The sequence below is a fragment of the Thunnus thynnus genome, chromosome 18, assembly GCF_963924715.1.
Source record: "Thunnus thynnus chromosome 18, fThuThy2.1, whole genome shotgun sequence".
NCBI lineage: Eukaryota > Metazoa > Chordata > Actinopteri > Scombriformes > Scombridae > Thunnus > Thunnus thynnus.
In genome coordinates this window covers 1,438,467-1,455,432 of record NC_089534.1, presented here as the reverse complement: position 1 = coordinate 1,455,432, position 16,966 = coordinate 1,438,467, and the positions used below count along the sequence as shown (strand labels likewise).

General features: G+C 37.8%; 1 protein-coding gene across 3 annotated transcripts in view; it reads right to left on the bottom strand.

The window, feature by feature from the left end:
• The window catches only part of LOC137169671 (NACHT, LRR and PYD domains-containing protein 3-like), a 243,019-nt gene that overhangs the window by 9,923 nt on the left and 216,130 nt on the right, over positions 1-16,966 (bottom strand). The gene's annotated exons all lie outside the window — the stretch shown is intronic.

The window sequence follows — 16,966 nt, the reverse complement described above, 5'->3', positions numbered from 1 at the left end:
AATCCAAGGCCAGGTTCTCACAGAGGAAGGAATGCAACAGCTGGTTTGCAACATGACAAATGCAGGAATTAATAATGCAGGACATAAGTTAAGACAAACATTGAAGGGAAGTTAGTTTCAGTGTATGGTATAGTCTGCCTACATTCACAACTCCATACAGTTGACCAATCAAGGCATAAAGTGGGTTTGATTGTTGGTTTTGGAGCAATCCAACAAAAATTGTTGGACTTCACCCTCTAGAGGAGGTTTGACTATCCAACAAGTGCTTCACCGGAGCACACTAAAGCCTTAAGAACCATTAACACCTGGACTCATGGGACTGTAATGGCTGACAGGCAGATGGAACAATGGCCCTGTTTACATCCGGCATTAACATACATCTTGGGTGATCCGATCACAAGTGGACAGCCTTAAGTATGTCTGTTCACACCTCGCTTTAACATGCGTCTCCACATGCATGCTTCCCCATTCTATATGCAAATAAACATGTACATCATTTCTGTTTGCAAAGACCAAATTCGTTGTTGTTTTTATCTGTTGGGAGGACCGGGGGTCCGTGTACCTTCCGCCCAAAGCTGTGTTCAACTTGTTTCATAATAGGATAAACAAATATGTGTGCCCCCTCATGAAAATCCCATTAATTTGCTCTAGTGCCGTGTCTGAATATATATGTACATATACAGACGGGTGACAAATGGTACAGGTCTGAATTCTGGACCCCTACAATGAGGGGATCTGGTGGCTCTGTTATGATGTGGGGGCATTTTGCTGGCATTGTTTGGGTCCACTTGTCCCCTTAGAGGGAAGGGTCACTGCAAATCAGTACAAAGTTGTTCTGAGTGATCACCTTTATCCTATGATGAAACATTTATATCCTGATGGGAGTGGTCTCTCCTAGGATGACAATGCCCCAATTCACAGGGCACGAGGGGTCACTGAATAGTGTTCAGACAGAACACAAAGTGAATTTTTTGTGCAGTGCATATTGCTGAGCTTTATGAATGTATTTCATGAACGCACAGAGAGGAGAGAGAAAAAGGAAAGAAACTGGAGGGAAATAATAGAAAGGACCAGAGTTCCTGTCAAGTTCTGAGTTCAGTCAGAGGCTGAGCTAAAACAAATACACAGACGCACACTCCCAAACACGGTTGGTGTGTCTATTGCTAGCTGGCTTACAGCTACAGTACAGTTGGTATTTTGACTGTTGGGCCAAATAAACACAAATGATCCAGCGGTAAAACTTGTACGAGTAACACAAGGCGAAAATTTGCTTTGCGTTCTGTCTTAACACAGCTTTAAGGTTTAAACAGCCCTGCAGAGGTTAAACACCTGTGACGTCCCACCAGTCACCCAGAACTAAAGAAGACTTTGGATGAGAGGAGAAACACCTTGAAGAATCCCCCAGCCATTGTCTGAGCACTTCTAAATATCTTTGTAACACCACAGTTTTAATCTTTCCATGACTTACCTGTAGGTTCTGAGATGGTGTGTGACAAATGTTCAACTAGATCATTCTTATTGATCTTCCCCAAAATTATTTTGGTCACTTTAATAGTGTTTATACAGTAGCTCTTGATCATTTTATCCACTGTGTCCATTCTGTCTGCATTCTCCAGTCGACACTTTGGGATTGCTTTGAAGCCTTCAAGGATACCCCGCTGACACAGGTACCATTTGAATTGTTTAAAGTCCTCAGATCCCAAATCCTCCAAACACTCCAAGAGGATCTTTTTAAGCGTTGCCATCTTTTGTCCTGCTGAGATCTAAAAGATATGACAAAAATCTGTATTTGATAAAGAATTACACAGTTAATGTTGTGGATTACCAACACTGAAGTATTGAATGATATTATTGAAAATTGAACAGGAAAAGCAGGTTACCCAACCTATTCCCTAACAAAGGATAAGACAACTATTTATGAAATGGATTTAGTCGCAGTAGAATTTAATGATTCTTTTGGTAATAAGGATATTGTTAAGACTAGCAGAATAGATGATGCGGAAAGTGAAACTATTAATGGAAATAAACAATCCATGTTAGTAAGGGGAACAGATGAAACAGAAATTATTGACACTGTTAAAACATTTAAGAGTAAGAAATCTACAGATGAATGGAATTGACTGACTGACTAAGGATAAAAATATTATTTAAAAAATGAGAATGTCATGTATGTTTCTGGTTTGTATGTCTCTTTCAGTATTTGGTTTTCTTTTTGATTATGTCCATCTGGGAAGAGAGTATTTCCACAGAATGAGTTCAGTATTGTCTCTCTGGAGGTCGCCCATTTGTTTGTGAGTGAATTCTAAGTTTGTTCTTCAGTCTTTAGTGGAACTGTGTCCTGATTCGGACACCCTCCTCTGCTATTGTTTAGAGTTGGACACGTCTGATCTGACACATGTTCCGGTCTTTTCACTGGGCTTATTGTTGCCAACTGACACCAGAGTGTAATTAAAATTAATTTATACATATCAAATTTTATATTTGTAGATGGACATTTACATGTCCAATTACTACACAACATTAACTTTGACGAGAGAAAGTCAAACATGTTGTAAGAAATAATCACTTATGATAACTTTTGTTTGTGAGTCTGTGTGCATGTGTTCGAGCTGGCCACTAGCAGCTCTTATGGTTGCAGAAAATTATAATAAAGATAAACCTCCAATATTACAATAATTTCTAGATTAAAATAAGTGGACTACATATAAAACTCAAATTTAATGTATCTGACATTCAACTGCATTCTTTTGTGGTTTTTGCTCCTGACTTTAAAATTAGAGGAAGAAGAGACAGATGAAGGAAAAAAGTGGCAAAAGGAGAGAAAGGAGACAAGAAAATACAAAAGAAAGGAGGCTGAAGCATAGCAGTAAAAGCCAGGAGCCTGCTAAGAAAAAGTAAGAAGGTCAAGGTGTGTGTGTGTAAAAGAGAGAGTTTTTCTTTATAGGAGCATCAAGGAGCTTCCTTAGTTTAAGGTAAATGTATGTGTCCTTGAATGGTTATATGGCAATTTATAGTACTAAGTACTATAGTACTTATAGTATAGTACTGTATTTTCTGTATTTTCTGTACTTATATATAGTACTGTATTTTCAACCCTATTCATGACTTGAAATGTGTCTTTAGACCTAATTTTAAGTTTATTTCTGTCTGAAAAAATGTATATAAATTTACAGATCCAAACATCTGGCAAACAAGGATAAAGGAGAGGAAGACGAGGAAGTGGACCCTGGAGGCAATGGATCTGGTTATGGGAGGAGGTGGAAGCAGACAAGCTCACATCTACGCAGGAGGCCAAACAGTTTGGGGCACTGAAGTCCAGCCTGAGTGACTGCTGAAGTCCAGCCTGAGGGACTGAGTCAGGAGCACCCACTGCTGCTCGTCACTGACAGACACCGGTCCAACCTGGATGCAGAGGCCCAATATAATTTCTATTCACATGGCTTTTTTACTCCCTGAATGTGGCCTTACTGCTAACCTTTTCCTCTGCTCTGCTTACATTCACCGTCATGTTTCTTTTCAAACTACGTGTTTTACCGCTGTATGGTGACACGACTCAGAAAACGTTTCTGGGGAAATAAACCATTCAAACCTGTTTATTCAGTTTGTGTTGGAATGTGAAGGGTTAAATAAAATCAGCCCATCAGAATTTTGCGCCTCCACAGTTCCTGGGAAGAAAATGCTGCTTTCAGCTCTGTGATTGGTGGTCCAGCTATAATTTTAAAGAGGGCTGAGCAATTCAAATGACAGTAAAATTGACTAATCATAACCATATTTTCCCTCTAAATGGGTGCGCTTTGTTGTCGCTAATTTATGACAAGTTCAGCCTGCTGTGCGCTGTGTATGAGTCAGCATCATTACCACGTTGGTACACCTGTGCTGCGCCATGTAGGCAGAGTCTGCAGACCATTGGACAGTTATTGTAGCCAGCAGATCCACCTCCAAATTTCAGCGGAAACAATGGTGTTTACATCACCATGACTACATGGCCGATACAAACACAAACACGTCAAAGAAGACTGATAAGACAGATATCTGATGACTGTCATTCAGGTTTACATAAAATATTGTGAACATTACTGTAGGCCGACATTGTTGTTTGTTTTGTCAGTTGACAATTACATGGTTGCTGCTGCTGGTTGACAGATTACACAGATTACAGGCAGATTACACTCCATTTAAAAAGAAAGTTTAAACAGTTTTCTTGGTCTTCGCTGTTACTGTTGGGTGGTAAACTGGTGCACTGAAATGGAGCAGACACAATCACAAGCTAGCAGGAAAAAACAGACAAACAAGCCAGTAGTAACCATGGCTTGTGCAGATTATGCCTTCTTCAAGATTAATTAATAATAATGAAAAGTTGGAGGTAATCTGCAAAGGAAGACCTTCACCAGAGCTAATTTGGTGCAGAAAACCAAGGTTTTTTTCAACTCCTGGATTTCATTTAAAGGTAACTTTCGTAATGTGATCATCAAAGATTAAGTTTTTAAAATGTAATAATGGCTGCTGAGCCAACTGATATTATTCTGACCACTGCTGCCACTGTTGTTTATGTTACGTCATTTGGAAAAATGGTTGTATGCACATTTGCTAATGTTGGCTGTGAGCGCAATGTGTGTGTGTGTGTTTGAGTAGGAGGGTGGCTGTCATGCACCTTTATTCTGCTGAAGTGCACACAATTTGTGTGATGATGTGAGTATTTGTAAGGGGGATTTGCATTTTGCTTGAGAAATTAGCTGTTTGTTTGGTGATAACTCTCTCTCCCACCGTGCTGTTTGTTACATTGGTTGGACTAAGTTAGTGTCTTATTGTTTCATGGACACAGTAAATCGGGTTTAAGAGTCACAGCTCGCTATTAAAAGTACTGGTTGGAAAATGTCAGCTTTTTCTTTTTATTTTCTCCAATACTATCTGCCATTGGTGAGAATATAATAAAATATGGTTAATTACGGTGGAGGAAGGGTCATGCAGTGTCCCCCCAGTCACTCAGGGAGGCTCAAGGAAAAATATTTGTTTGTTTTGTCAGTTGACAATTACATGGTTGCTGCTGCTGGTTGACAGATTACACAGATTACAGGCAGATTACACTCCATTTAAAAAGAAAGTTTAAACAGTTTTCTTGGTCTTCGCTGTTACTGTTGGGTGGTAAACTGGTGCACTGAAATGGAGCAGACACAATCACAAGCTAGCAGGAAAAAACAGACAAACAAGCCAGTAGTAACCATGGCTTGTGCAGATTATGCCTTCTTCAAGATTAATTAATAATAATGAAAAGTTGGAGGTAATCTGCAAAGGAAGACCTTCACCAGAGCTAATTTGGTGCAGAAAAACCAAGGTTTTTTTCAACTCCTGGATTTCATTTAAAGGTAACTTTCGTAATGTGATCATCAAAGATTAAGTTTTTAAAATGTAATAATGGCTGCTGAGCCAACTGATATTATTCTGACCACTGCTGCCACTGTTGTTTATGTTACGTCATTTGGAAAAATGGTTGTATGCACATTTGCTAATGTTGGCTGTGAGCGCAATGTGTGTGTGTGTGTTTGAGTAGGAGGGTGGCTGTCATGCACCTTTATTCTGCTGAAGTGCACACAATTTGTGTGATGATGTGAGTATTTGTAAGGGGGATTTGCATTTTGCTTGAGAAATTAGCTGTTTGTTTGGTGATAACTCTCTCTCCCACCGTGCTGTTTGTTACATTGGTTGGACTAAGTTAGTGTCTTATTGTTTCATGGACACAGTAAATCGGGTTTAAGAGTCACAGCTCGCTATTAAAAGTACTGGTTGGAAAATGTCAGCTTTTTCTTTTTATTTTCTCCAATACTATCTGCCATTGGTGAGAATATAATAAAATATGGTTAATTACGGTGGAGGAAGGGTCATGCAGTGTCCCCCCAGTCACTCAGGGAGGCTCAAGGAAAAATATTTGTAGCTCCGGGGAAGGTCAACATAAGAAAAAAACGAAGTCACACCCAAGCCACCCCTCCCTCTGATAAATAACAGACAGCCCCTTAAAACAAACACACCTTAATTTTACTCAGTGTCGTTTCAATTGTGCCTCCGTGTAAAAATATGAGATTACAGACTCAGATTGTGATAATTTCCCTTGATGTAGTTTGAATGTTAGTTGAACTACTTTTTAAAAGTAGTTTTAGTTTAACAAGCTATATTTTTGAGAATAGTTAAGATGTAGTTTAAATACTTCTCATTGTTAAGTAGCTTGTAGTTTGGTAAACTACAGTTTTGAAGTAGTTTCTCCAACACTGTTTACTGACAGATTGGATTACACTGACCTGTATGTCGCTGGATGAGTCCGGGTTGCTGGTCTAGCTTTCCGGGTTCTGGCTCTCCTCCACCATTACGCTCTTGTATTAGTGATGATCAATAAATTCCTCTCAGTCTTCTCTGGAAAAGAACTGTGTGGATGTGGTAAAGGTCCGGTGGTTTGAAGTTTAGCAGAAGTGTAGAAACATGGATGTATTATAACATCTGGATAAAGACTCAATAGGAAGTCCTCCTCACTTTAAGTTTGAGCCAAAAACGTTTCCAACCTTCGGACGGGAGCGGCCACTGCACTTGCGCAGTAGAGTTTCTCCCGCTGACCCATAGACTTTATGACGTTACGAATTTAAAAACAGCTTTTCTAGGCTTGAGGAAAGTCTTACAAATATAAAACCTTCATGGATCAAAAATTCATAATAGAGAGTCATAATTTTAGTTATATGCAGTTGGAGGCGTCCTGTCAACAGTTTTACAGACTTTTTTTTTGTAATGCTGGTCTATGGGGGAAATGCTTTTTGGGACAGATTCTGAAGTGGCTGAATTTGGGAAAATGTTAATAAAATGATGTACTGAAATAATGAAGATAGGAAAGAATTGAGAGAACAGGCTAAAAGTGTTGATTGTGATAAAAAAAAATAGCTGTGGTATCGTTTACTGTATTTTAAAATCATAATATAATGTACAGTATTAAATGTATTCTTTATGAAATTACATTGTTAAAGGTTTTTAAATATAGATACATGTTTTATCAATGTGGTGTACGTTATTATTATTGTTGAGGGACATTATTAATGCTCATTGAGGGAGGAAAGGTGTGCATAACTATAAATCTGGCTGTCTCTAGGTGAACGTGCTGACGTGCAACGGTGAGCGTATTGTATCATTTCCGGTCGCCGACTGTGTCTACTGATAGCGTTGTTGCTGCGCTCAACTCTGTTGATTTTCCTATATATCACATTACTGTGGAGTAATACCTGCTGTATATTTAAACTTTCGCTAGTTCTACACAAGCACTCTCAGCGCTTTTCTCGCCAATCGCACAAGTTGTTAGTTATTTTAGCTCTGCAGCTAGCATTAGCAGCTAACTTAAACTAAGCAGTTAGCGATGGCTTCTCTCTCTCCCTCTCGTTCTCCTGCTCCCTCTTGCTCGGTGTGTCAAATGTTTAGTTATTCCTCTGCCTCCTTTAGTGATAGTGGTACGTGTAATAAGTGTAGTTTATTTGCAGTACTGGAGGCAAGGCTTAGTGAATTGGAAGCGCAGCTCCGCACCATTTAAAAACAATCAGCAGCTAATGTAGTTAGCCAGCCCCCAGTAGCCGGTGCAGGCCAACCTAGCGTATCTCCTACTCCCCCGGTAGTTCCCGAGCATGGTGGCTAGGTGACTGTCCGAAAGAAGCACAGCCCTAAGCAGAAGCCCACGGTTCACCACAAACCAGTTCGCGTTTCAAACACGTTCTCCCCACTCAGTGACACACCCGCTGAGAAACAAACTCAGATTATTGGCAGCTCCATAGTCAGCAATGTGAAGTTAGCGACACCAGTAGCCATAGTTAAATGTATTCCATTCTCACCACATTATTGTAACCAAATAACTGCATCTAATATCAGTGTCTGTTTGTTTTTTTAAATTGGTATTTCCCATTAAAAAACCCATGTCCCTCTAATGAAAGTTGTAACCAGACTGTCCAAGTGTGTGTTTATAAAAGTTTGAAATGAGCGAATGACTGACTGAGAAAGTGACTTAGTCACTATGAGTAACCAAGACTAACTCAGTGAGTAACTGAAAAGTGTGGCTGAGAGACTGATTGTGTGGGTGGGTGAGAGGGTTTGCTGTTCCATTCAAAAGTCCATTAGTTTCTTTAGGAGACCGAACACACAAGGGTTGACTGATGTCATCTTTCTCCCTCTTCAGTGAAAGGACGGGGTGCCTCTCAGTGTTTATCCTTGTGAACCACCTGAAAAACAAAAAACAGTTTGTATCATAAACTGTGGTATGATTAGCACACTTCAGTGTTGCATCCATCCAGGAATGCAACACTGAAGGACTGGGATATTGCTGCAGGAAAACAATTTGAGCAAAAACTCCAAATCGTCAAGATTGGTCAGTAAGTTGGAAAGAGTCTCAAAGAATAGATCACAGGCTTAAGGAAAAAAATATATACCAGTAAAATAGCCTTTTGTTTGATGTTGTGATTGGATGACACGGTACCAAATCGTCATCATGACAAAAGCAAGGGCATATAGCACAATTCAAACTGATTGGAAATGTAATGTATTTTGACAATGCTACCAAGCAAAGCAAAAAGGAACTCACCTAGTGATTTGCTGGATGAAGATGGATGAAGATGGGTGAGAAAAAAAAAACAAAGTCATACGCCGCTGTCCAGGTGCACATGTGCCAACTCTACTGTTGAGAGCTGCTGCTGGCTGCTGCTACTGCCGTTGCGAGCTGCTACTGCCGTTGCGAGCTGCTACAATAGTGTGATCGCTTGCAGTAATCACACTAATTATCAGCCTTGACCTACAGTATTACATACACACATGCTGACACTCACACAGTTTGGACATGGGGATGAAAGGACTGTTTAGTACAACCCCAAAAGTTAAGAGATATTACAGCACCGTAATGTAAAGCTGCCTGTTCCCTTTTACTCAGCATCTACTGATCACTGTCTGTCTCTCACCCCTCCTCTCCCTTTCCCTCCCTCATTTTTTGACCCACTAGTGTTCTGTTTATTTTCTTATATGAATAGATAATGGGCAAAAAGCAAATCTCTTCATTTGCATGCAATACAATTTAAAAGTTAAATTAAATCCTAAAGGATTTTGGATCAAAAAGACAATTGACAAGATAGGAAACAAGAAAAATGAAACATTTCTGCAACCCTTTCTGGCTTTGTACAATCATTTGCTGTTTTACTGTGAAACAAAGTTTTACCTGTGAGGAAGCTTTGCCAGAGTGTCAAGGAAGGTGATAAGGGACAGACTCAGAGGCTACCAAATGAAAACAAGCAAAATCAAATTTACCTTCACACAGCTACGCTGACATCCTCTTTGGTTTCTGCTCTCTCCCAAACTAAGATCTCTCCCTTTAAATAGGCCCTGAAATCTGTCTAGGCAGAACCATATTTCTATCAGGGGTGTCCTTTCCCTTAGACCAACAACTGATGAATGACAATGTCACTTCTATCGGTTAACATTGTTTACACATATATCAACAACAGCATTGTTCCAGCAAGATCTTAAAATCAGGAAGTGGTTCAGTGGCTCCATTTTGTCTCCTGGCCGCATGGTGGGTGAGTATGGTAGGTTACAACCTAAGCTACTCTATAACTCAAGAAACAATAAATAATCAACTTCAATACTTTTCTGTCTTGATTGAACCATAAATGACAGCAATGTGACTGGCTAAACAAACACATGACAAGTATGGCAGGAAATACAAAGTTTAATGGAGACAAAATGGAGGTCTCACCCACTTTTTCATAGCCTCTACAAACTATTCAGACAAAACAATTCCAGAACTACTTTCCTCCTCTGATCTTAAGATTTGATATATTTGATACTGAAATAGTCAAAACTGTTTTTTTTTAACCAGGAAAAATTAAGCTAAATAATTTGGTTTTGCATATAAATAGCTTGACTCAACCAGTGAATACTGAACTGTGTTACAATTGAACATACTGTATGTTTGTATGCTAAGTCCTTCATATATTTTAAGTTAACATCCGTTGTCATTTCTCTTTCCTCTTAGGCTCAAGTGAAACATGCATGCTGAGGTTCCTTGAGCTTCAAAGAAATCTCGGTATGATGTATGCTGAAATACTGTTGGTATTGCTTAAATTATTCCAATGATTATTTCTTGACTCATCAATTAATTGTGTTGTCTATAAACTGTCAAAGTAAGAAAATACATCAATTTTGGTATCATTTGCAGAAGCCCAACTTCTTCAAATGTCTTGTTTCGTCCGACCAACAGTCCCAAACCCCGAGATATTCAATTCACAGGGATGAAACATAAAGAAAAGCAGCAAATCCGCATATTTGAGAAGCAAACCCGGCCCATATTACATTTGAAGTTTTTACTTGACTGTTATTTTGTAAACTAATCAAAAGTTCATATTCATGTGTTTTGTGCACATCTAGGACTAAATCACTCACTCACCAGAAAGCGGCTATTGTATTGGTAAGTCAGATAAATACTTACATTTTGTATTTAAAAAGTCACTTTAGCATTTCATTGTGAAGTCCTTGTTAACTGGAATAATTAGCAATTATGACTGTAACACAAATTATTTCATATTTTTTGATAAATCTGTTCCCACAGGATCAAATTGACTGAGTGACATTGCCCCTTGTACAGCAATCAGAGGTATGTTTTAAATTTGATTTTCTCTGCATCAGGAGTAGTATATCTGTATTGAATTATTCAAGAATATGTAGACTCAGTGCTTTTTATGTACTGAGCTATTACCAGACTGAATATCTGTCTGAACCCTGTTCAGACCAAAAATGGTCTGTATTAGTGTTGGCATGTTACTTCAGGTAGCAGTGAGATGATGAAATATGATACAAGAAGTCCAGTTTGAGGGATAGATCCATGCGTTTGGAGACTATTCAGATGCCAAAACACTGCATAGTACTTTATAATACTGCAAGTCAGTATTTTACAATCCTGGCAAGTTTGTAAAGTCTGGAAACATGACCGCAAACATTTTTATATATATAATTCTCAAACACTGGCTTGGGCAACTATGGTTGTTTAAAAAAAAAATAGAACCATCATAATTATATTATTTTTTGGAAATTACATTAGTCAAACTGTTACACTGTTTTGTGCTTGATGTTTGTGTGATGTATAATTATTTGTGTAATAAGTATTACTTTTTCATTTTCAGTCTAGGAACAAAATGTTCATGAAAATGAGATGCACTCTGGCCCTTCGTAGTCTTCCAGTGTATCAGCGCCAGGGGTCTCTGAGTTCTTCAAGACCAGCAGTGTTACTTCTCAGTACACTCACAGAAATGTCAATATCTATCAGTACAGTGTTGACATAACATATTGTATGGGAAACGAACTTGAACGCCTCCTGTAGCATTCTCAAAATTTAAGTAGATTCAAGGATAGGTTTGGACTTTTTCAAGTCTATCTTAATACAATATTCAAATGTCAAATGTATATTGACAAAGTTATTAGTGGGCGGAAATTATTTGTCCTATCTCCATAATAGCTGTAAAGCGGTCCCTTCCTATCAGGTAGGATGAGTCTCTAACCGGTCTGCAGCATTACATTGAGTATGTTTTGCCAGTTATCAAGTGGCTCCACATGATCACAGCTGATGGAGGCCACTGTCCAGTGAGAGCTTGAGTCTAACTGATGCTACCTGGATGAGATGTCCCAAACTGATTTACTGCACAATAGTTGATGCTTCATATGATTTTCACTGTCTGTGTAGATTAGTCACTGCATAAATGCCTATCTATAGATGCCTGTTTTTTGTCTAGCTGTCAACATATCCATATTTTTATTTATTTTTTGAGACATTGAGTGTACAAACCTATTGATGAGGAGGTTCACTCAGTGCGACACCTGCTGGTCATTTTTTGTAACTACTTTTGGCATGCTTGCTGTTGGTTCTATGCCATTGATCTCTGTAATTATTGAGAGCTCATAGTACCCTATTACCCCACTAGAAAATTGCGCTCCCAGAATGCAGGCTTACTGGTGGTTCCTACAGTCTCCAAAAGTAGAATGGGAGGCAGAGCCTTCAACTATCAGGCTCCTCTCTTGTGGAACCGTCTTCCAGATTCGGTCCGGGGGGGCAGACACCCTCTCTAGCCTCTCTAAGAGTAGGCTTAAAACTTTCCTTTTTGATGAAGCTTATAGTTAGGGCCGACCAACCTCGCCTTGGACCAGCCCTTAGTTATGCTGCTATAGGCCTAGACTGCCGGGGGACTTCCATTGATGCACTGAGCTCCTCTCTCCTCCTCTCCATCTGTATGTATTCATTTACCATTAATGCATGTTACTAACTTGACTTCTTCTCCGGAGTTCTTTGTGCTTTCTCATCCGCAGGAAACCCCATGAACCGCGCTGACGTGGGGATGTCCTTCTCCTACTGTTCTGCTGTTGCTAGTCATGTATCTATTGTTATTGTTGTTGCTGTTGTTGTTGTTCTGCTTCTCTGACCCACTGTGTACAGTATTGTAAATAATTTGTAAATATATTTAACAGCCCAGTTTCTGTAGGGGTGGATGGTGGCATTTTTAAAAATATCTTTCCTCCTGTTTCTGTTAAGTTAGGAGTTATGTCAGTGATTTGTATTTTTGTTTCTTTATGTTTAAATAGGTAATTTTAGGTTGATTAGCTTTAGTTCCCTTTTGTTTGTTGTTTTGCTGTTAACTCACCCTGAAACCACAACTATGAAATAAACATTTAAAGGCTGCAAAATCCCTTGTTGCTTGTTACTTTTTTTTTTTTTTTTTTGGCAGCTAGGGAGAGGGAGTGTCATTTTCATGTTGCGCCAGGGTTTCTCTTAGGCCGGGTCATAACAATATATTTTTAAATTCTTCTGCTTCTCCCAGTTTAAAGACCCCTAGAGGCCCCTCTACTTAGCAGTGTGTGGGCCTGTATAGACTGTCTTTGATTGACATCTCCCCTAAAGAAGTAAAACACATTTCCAGTCCCCTGGAGATAGAAATATGAATGTATATTCAGACTATACAATATATATCTAAAAAACACAGCAGTAGAGTGGACAAAGGAGTCTTCATTCAGCGTATTCTGCTCATTCGTCATTCATTAGTGTGTTCATAATGGAAAAGTGACAAAATTGACTTTTGGTTTATTTTTGTGTGTGCTATTGATGGTTAATATTCTCCCACAATGCAATGCACAAAAAAAGATGGAGGGAGCTACAGTACTCACAGCTGTGGCAGGTTCTGAAGAATGGTGGCAGTGTACACACAATATATAAAAAATATCCCTCTGAAGAAGAGTGTCAGATGGATATATTGGATGGTTGCTTGTAATTACTGTCAAATACTATTTATATACAGTAAATCTCATACATTAATTGGAAAAGTCTGTAGATCTATTGGATAGTTGCTTGTAATTACTTTTAGATAATGTTTGTATAAGGTAATGATTATTAAAATTATGTTTTTGTAAGCCATTTTCGCATGATCCTATTTTTTTGTACAATATCAAACCAATATTTTTACCAGGAATTTACTGTAAATAGATGAGATAATCACATACAATTAAAGCCCAAAGCTCTCAAGATACCATTAATGGGTGTTAAAGGAGGATAATTTGAATATAATTTACATAATTTTTTTGTGTTTTACATCCAGAAATGTGTGCTTTGATGGAACAGTCTTAAGGATAAATTGGATAATTCTGTGAATTTACAAAAGAATACTGTGTAAAACAAGCAATTATTTAAATTGGGTAATTTTAAGGTATTTCTGCAATGTTTTTCATTTTTTGTGCACATTTATACATTTATTTAGCATTCTAGCAATATTTTATATATTTTTTGTTTTTATTTTACAACAGTTGGACTGTAAAAATGCAGATAATGTCTATAGTAAATATCTTTATTTTAAAAAAAAATCTTTGTAGAATAACTAAAGGTTTTTTTTTACCATTATTTGATGGTGTTTTTTTTTTTTTACTTTTTTAAAAAAACATTAAATTTAAAGTAAAAAAACAGAAAGTTGCCTTAATTTTACATTCAGTAATAGTAAAAATCCTGTTAAAAAACTATAATATTCCATTATATTAATTTACATTAATTAATATACAGATTGCATTTATTTTATGGTGAATATTTTTAATAAAAATAATTTATTTACTGTGTTTTTATGGCATTTACACTTAATGTAGAAAAAACAACAAAAACTGTAAAATAATACAGTAAATTTCTGTGAAATAACTTCTTCTTTTTTTTTTTTTTTTTACAGTGTATAGCATCAGCACAAAGCACTGAAAAGGTGGGGAGAAGCTCCTTTAATACAGTATAATATTAGTGTAAGTCTGAGGTATGTAAAATACAGCAGTCACTTCTACACTGTTTTACTGTCCAGTTGGTATTTCATTGGTATTCTGTATAAATATTTACACTGTACTTTATGGGCTGTAATCTACCCAAATAATTTATCTCTGCCTGAATTCCACATCTAAAACTCGGAATTAAATAAAAATAATACATCATGTAGCAGCTTTTGAGTTGAGCTGAATAGAATATGAACTCATATTGTTGTTATAAAAGAGAGGCTTCCTCTCAGTGGAACTTCCCTGAATAAATAAAGGTTTAAAAATAATAATATAAAAAAAAACAAACACCACACTCACATACTGTCCTCATAAACATCACACTGCTAACGGAAATCCACTGCTGTGATTATTGTTTACTCTGTTCGCCATCACACTCACAGATCAAACCGATATATACCATTTAGTGTCAGTTCTGTGTTCTCTCATTTAAGATGACCATGTTTCACGGAATCTGCTAATATTGACTTTCATGTCAGGAGATCAGGTTATGGATGCGTAATGTACAGTATAACATTTATCACAGATGGCAAACTCACGTCCTCTGCCCAGTTAAACAAGTATATTAACTATCAACCCAATTATTTCCCATTTCAAACAGACATTAACACTGTTTGCTCTTTCTATGCTTTTAATGTGACTCTATGGAAGACTCCAACCAACAGACTAAAGGCATGTGTGAGATTTATGGATATAATAAATTACAATGCAATAAAGTGATGTGAAGGATTGTCCAGTAAACATTAACTACAAACCCATATTCTAACAAAACAACAAAAGTGAAGCACGAGACACTTGTCCTCAGACAAGTGGGTGCTATAGTAGAGTGGAGGGTTATTTTATGTTTGGATTTAGCTCATCACTGCCTGCTGCGCTTTCTTTCAACCAGCAGGTTCCAATAGTGAAACACATGAAGTCTTGAGAATTTAACCTCCATGCTTCAAAAAGACTTCATCTCCACATCAGTACTATTAACAGTCACCCAAAGTACTTTAAACCTCAGACTGTGTTTCATCAAAGACTTAACATACAATCTGCACCTCCTCCATTATATTTGTCTTTACTGAATAAATCTTCAGTTCATTAGATGGTCAATTAGCAGCATCTAGTGGACAGATAGTAGAACTACATCATCTGATGTGTGGTTTCTCTGACACTGACGGGTTAGACTGGTTTTCATGTCACTCTGATGTTTTTTAGACTTGGACTCTGAAGTTATGACTTATGTGACAGTGTCCTCAGATCAAATTCACACAGACACCAGGACTGACGAGGGAGAATGAGCAGCTTCTTCTCTCCTGATATTTCCTCTACACATGAAGGTGGAAAGTGTCTGAAAGTTGACCTGAAATTAGTTCAGCAAGTGAGAATCCTACCAGAGAAATCTGTACATGTCTGATGAACACAATCACTTTGATCACATTGTTTTGTATCACTGTTTGACTGGGAAAAGAGTTGTTGTTATTTTGTTATGAGGACGAAGAGATTCAGAGATGAGGAGCAGGCCAACACAATCATCTCCCACATCAAGAGATCGCAAAGCCTCCACATCATGTGCCACATCCCAGTCTTCTGCTGGATCACTGCTACAGTTCTGGAGGATGTGTTGAAAAGCAGAGAGGGAGGAGAGCTGCCCAAGACCCTGAATGAGATGTACATCCACTTCCTGGTAGTTCAGTCCAAACTGAAGAACTTCAAGTATGATGGAGGAGCTGAGATAAAATCACACTGAAATAAAAAAAAGAAGGAAGATGATTGAGTGTCTGGGAAAACTGGCTTTTGAGCAGCTGCAGAAAGGCAACCTGATCTTCTATGAATCAGACCTGACAGAGTGTGGCATCGATATCAGAGCAGCCTCAGTGTCCAGCTGTGTGTCATTCAAGAGTGACCGGACAGGAACGAAAGAGGACATTTCTTGTTATTTGTTAACGTTAAAAACAAAGTTAGGCTTTGTTGTCGGCCAGCTTCTTTAAAAAAAAATAGTGACAGAAAGAGAAAGAGAGAGTGCGAACAAGCTGAGAGTTATAGAAAGTGAATGAAGAGAGGGTGGAGCTAGAGAGAACAAAGCCAGTAAATGAGAGAAATAAAACGTAGCAGTCTATGATAGTAGCAGTGATGTATTACTCTGTTGAACATCGATGGAATTCATTAAAATGTTTATTTCTTTACTTTTGATAGTTTTTTGCTGTATGTAAAGTGTCCTTGGGTTACAAGGAAGGCACTTAAAATTGATTGTATTATTATTATTATTATTGTTGTTGTTGTTGTTGTTGTTGTTGTTGTTGTTGTTGTTGTTGTTATTATTATTGTTACAGTTGTATTAGACTGCATTTTAATTTTTCTGGTCACTCTGTTTATTTTGTTAGCCAAAACGTAAGAGACAATAATATGTCAACGGGTTTACCACCCACTGCTAGTATTATGAACAATTATACAAATATAATATAAAATAATAAATAAATGAGACTAGGCAAAACTTAACAGTAATATTTGAAAAAAACACTATCTGGAATAAATAGCAGCTGTATTGATGATCTTCAGCTCGCTCTGGTCTGTTGAGGCCTGTTGTGGTTTGGAATTTACTGACAGCAGGTGATGATGCATGGTTTGAAATCTTAGAAGGATATCT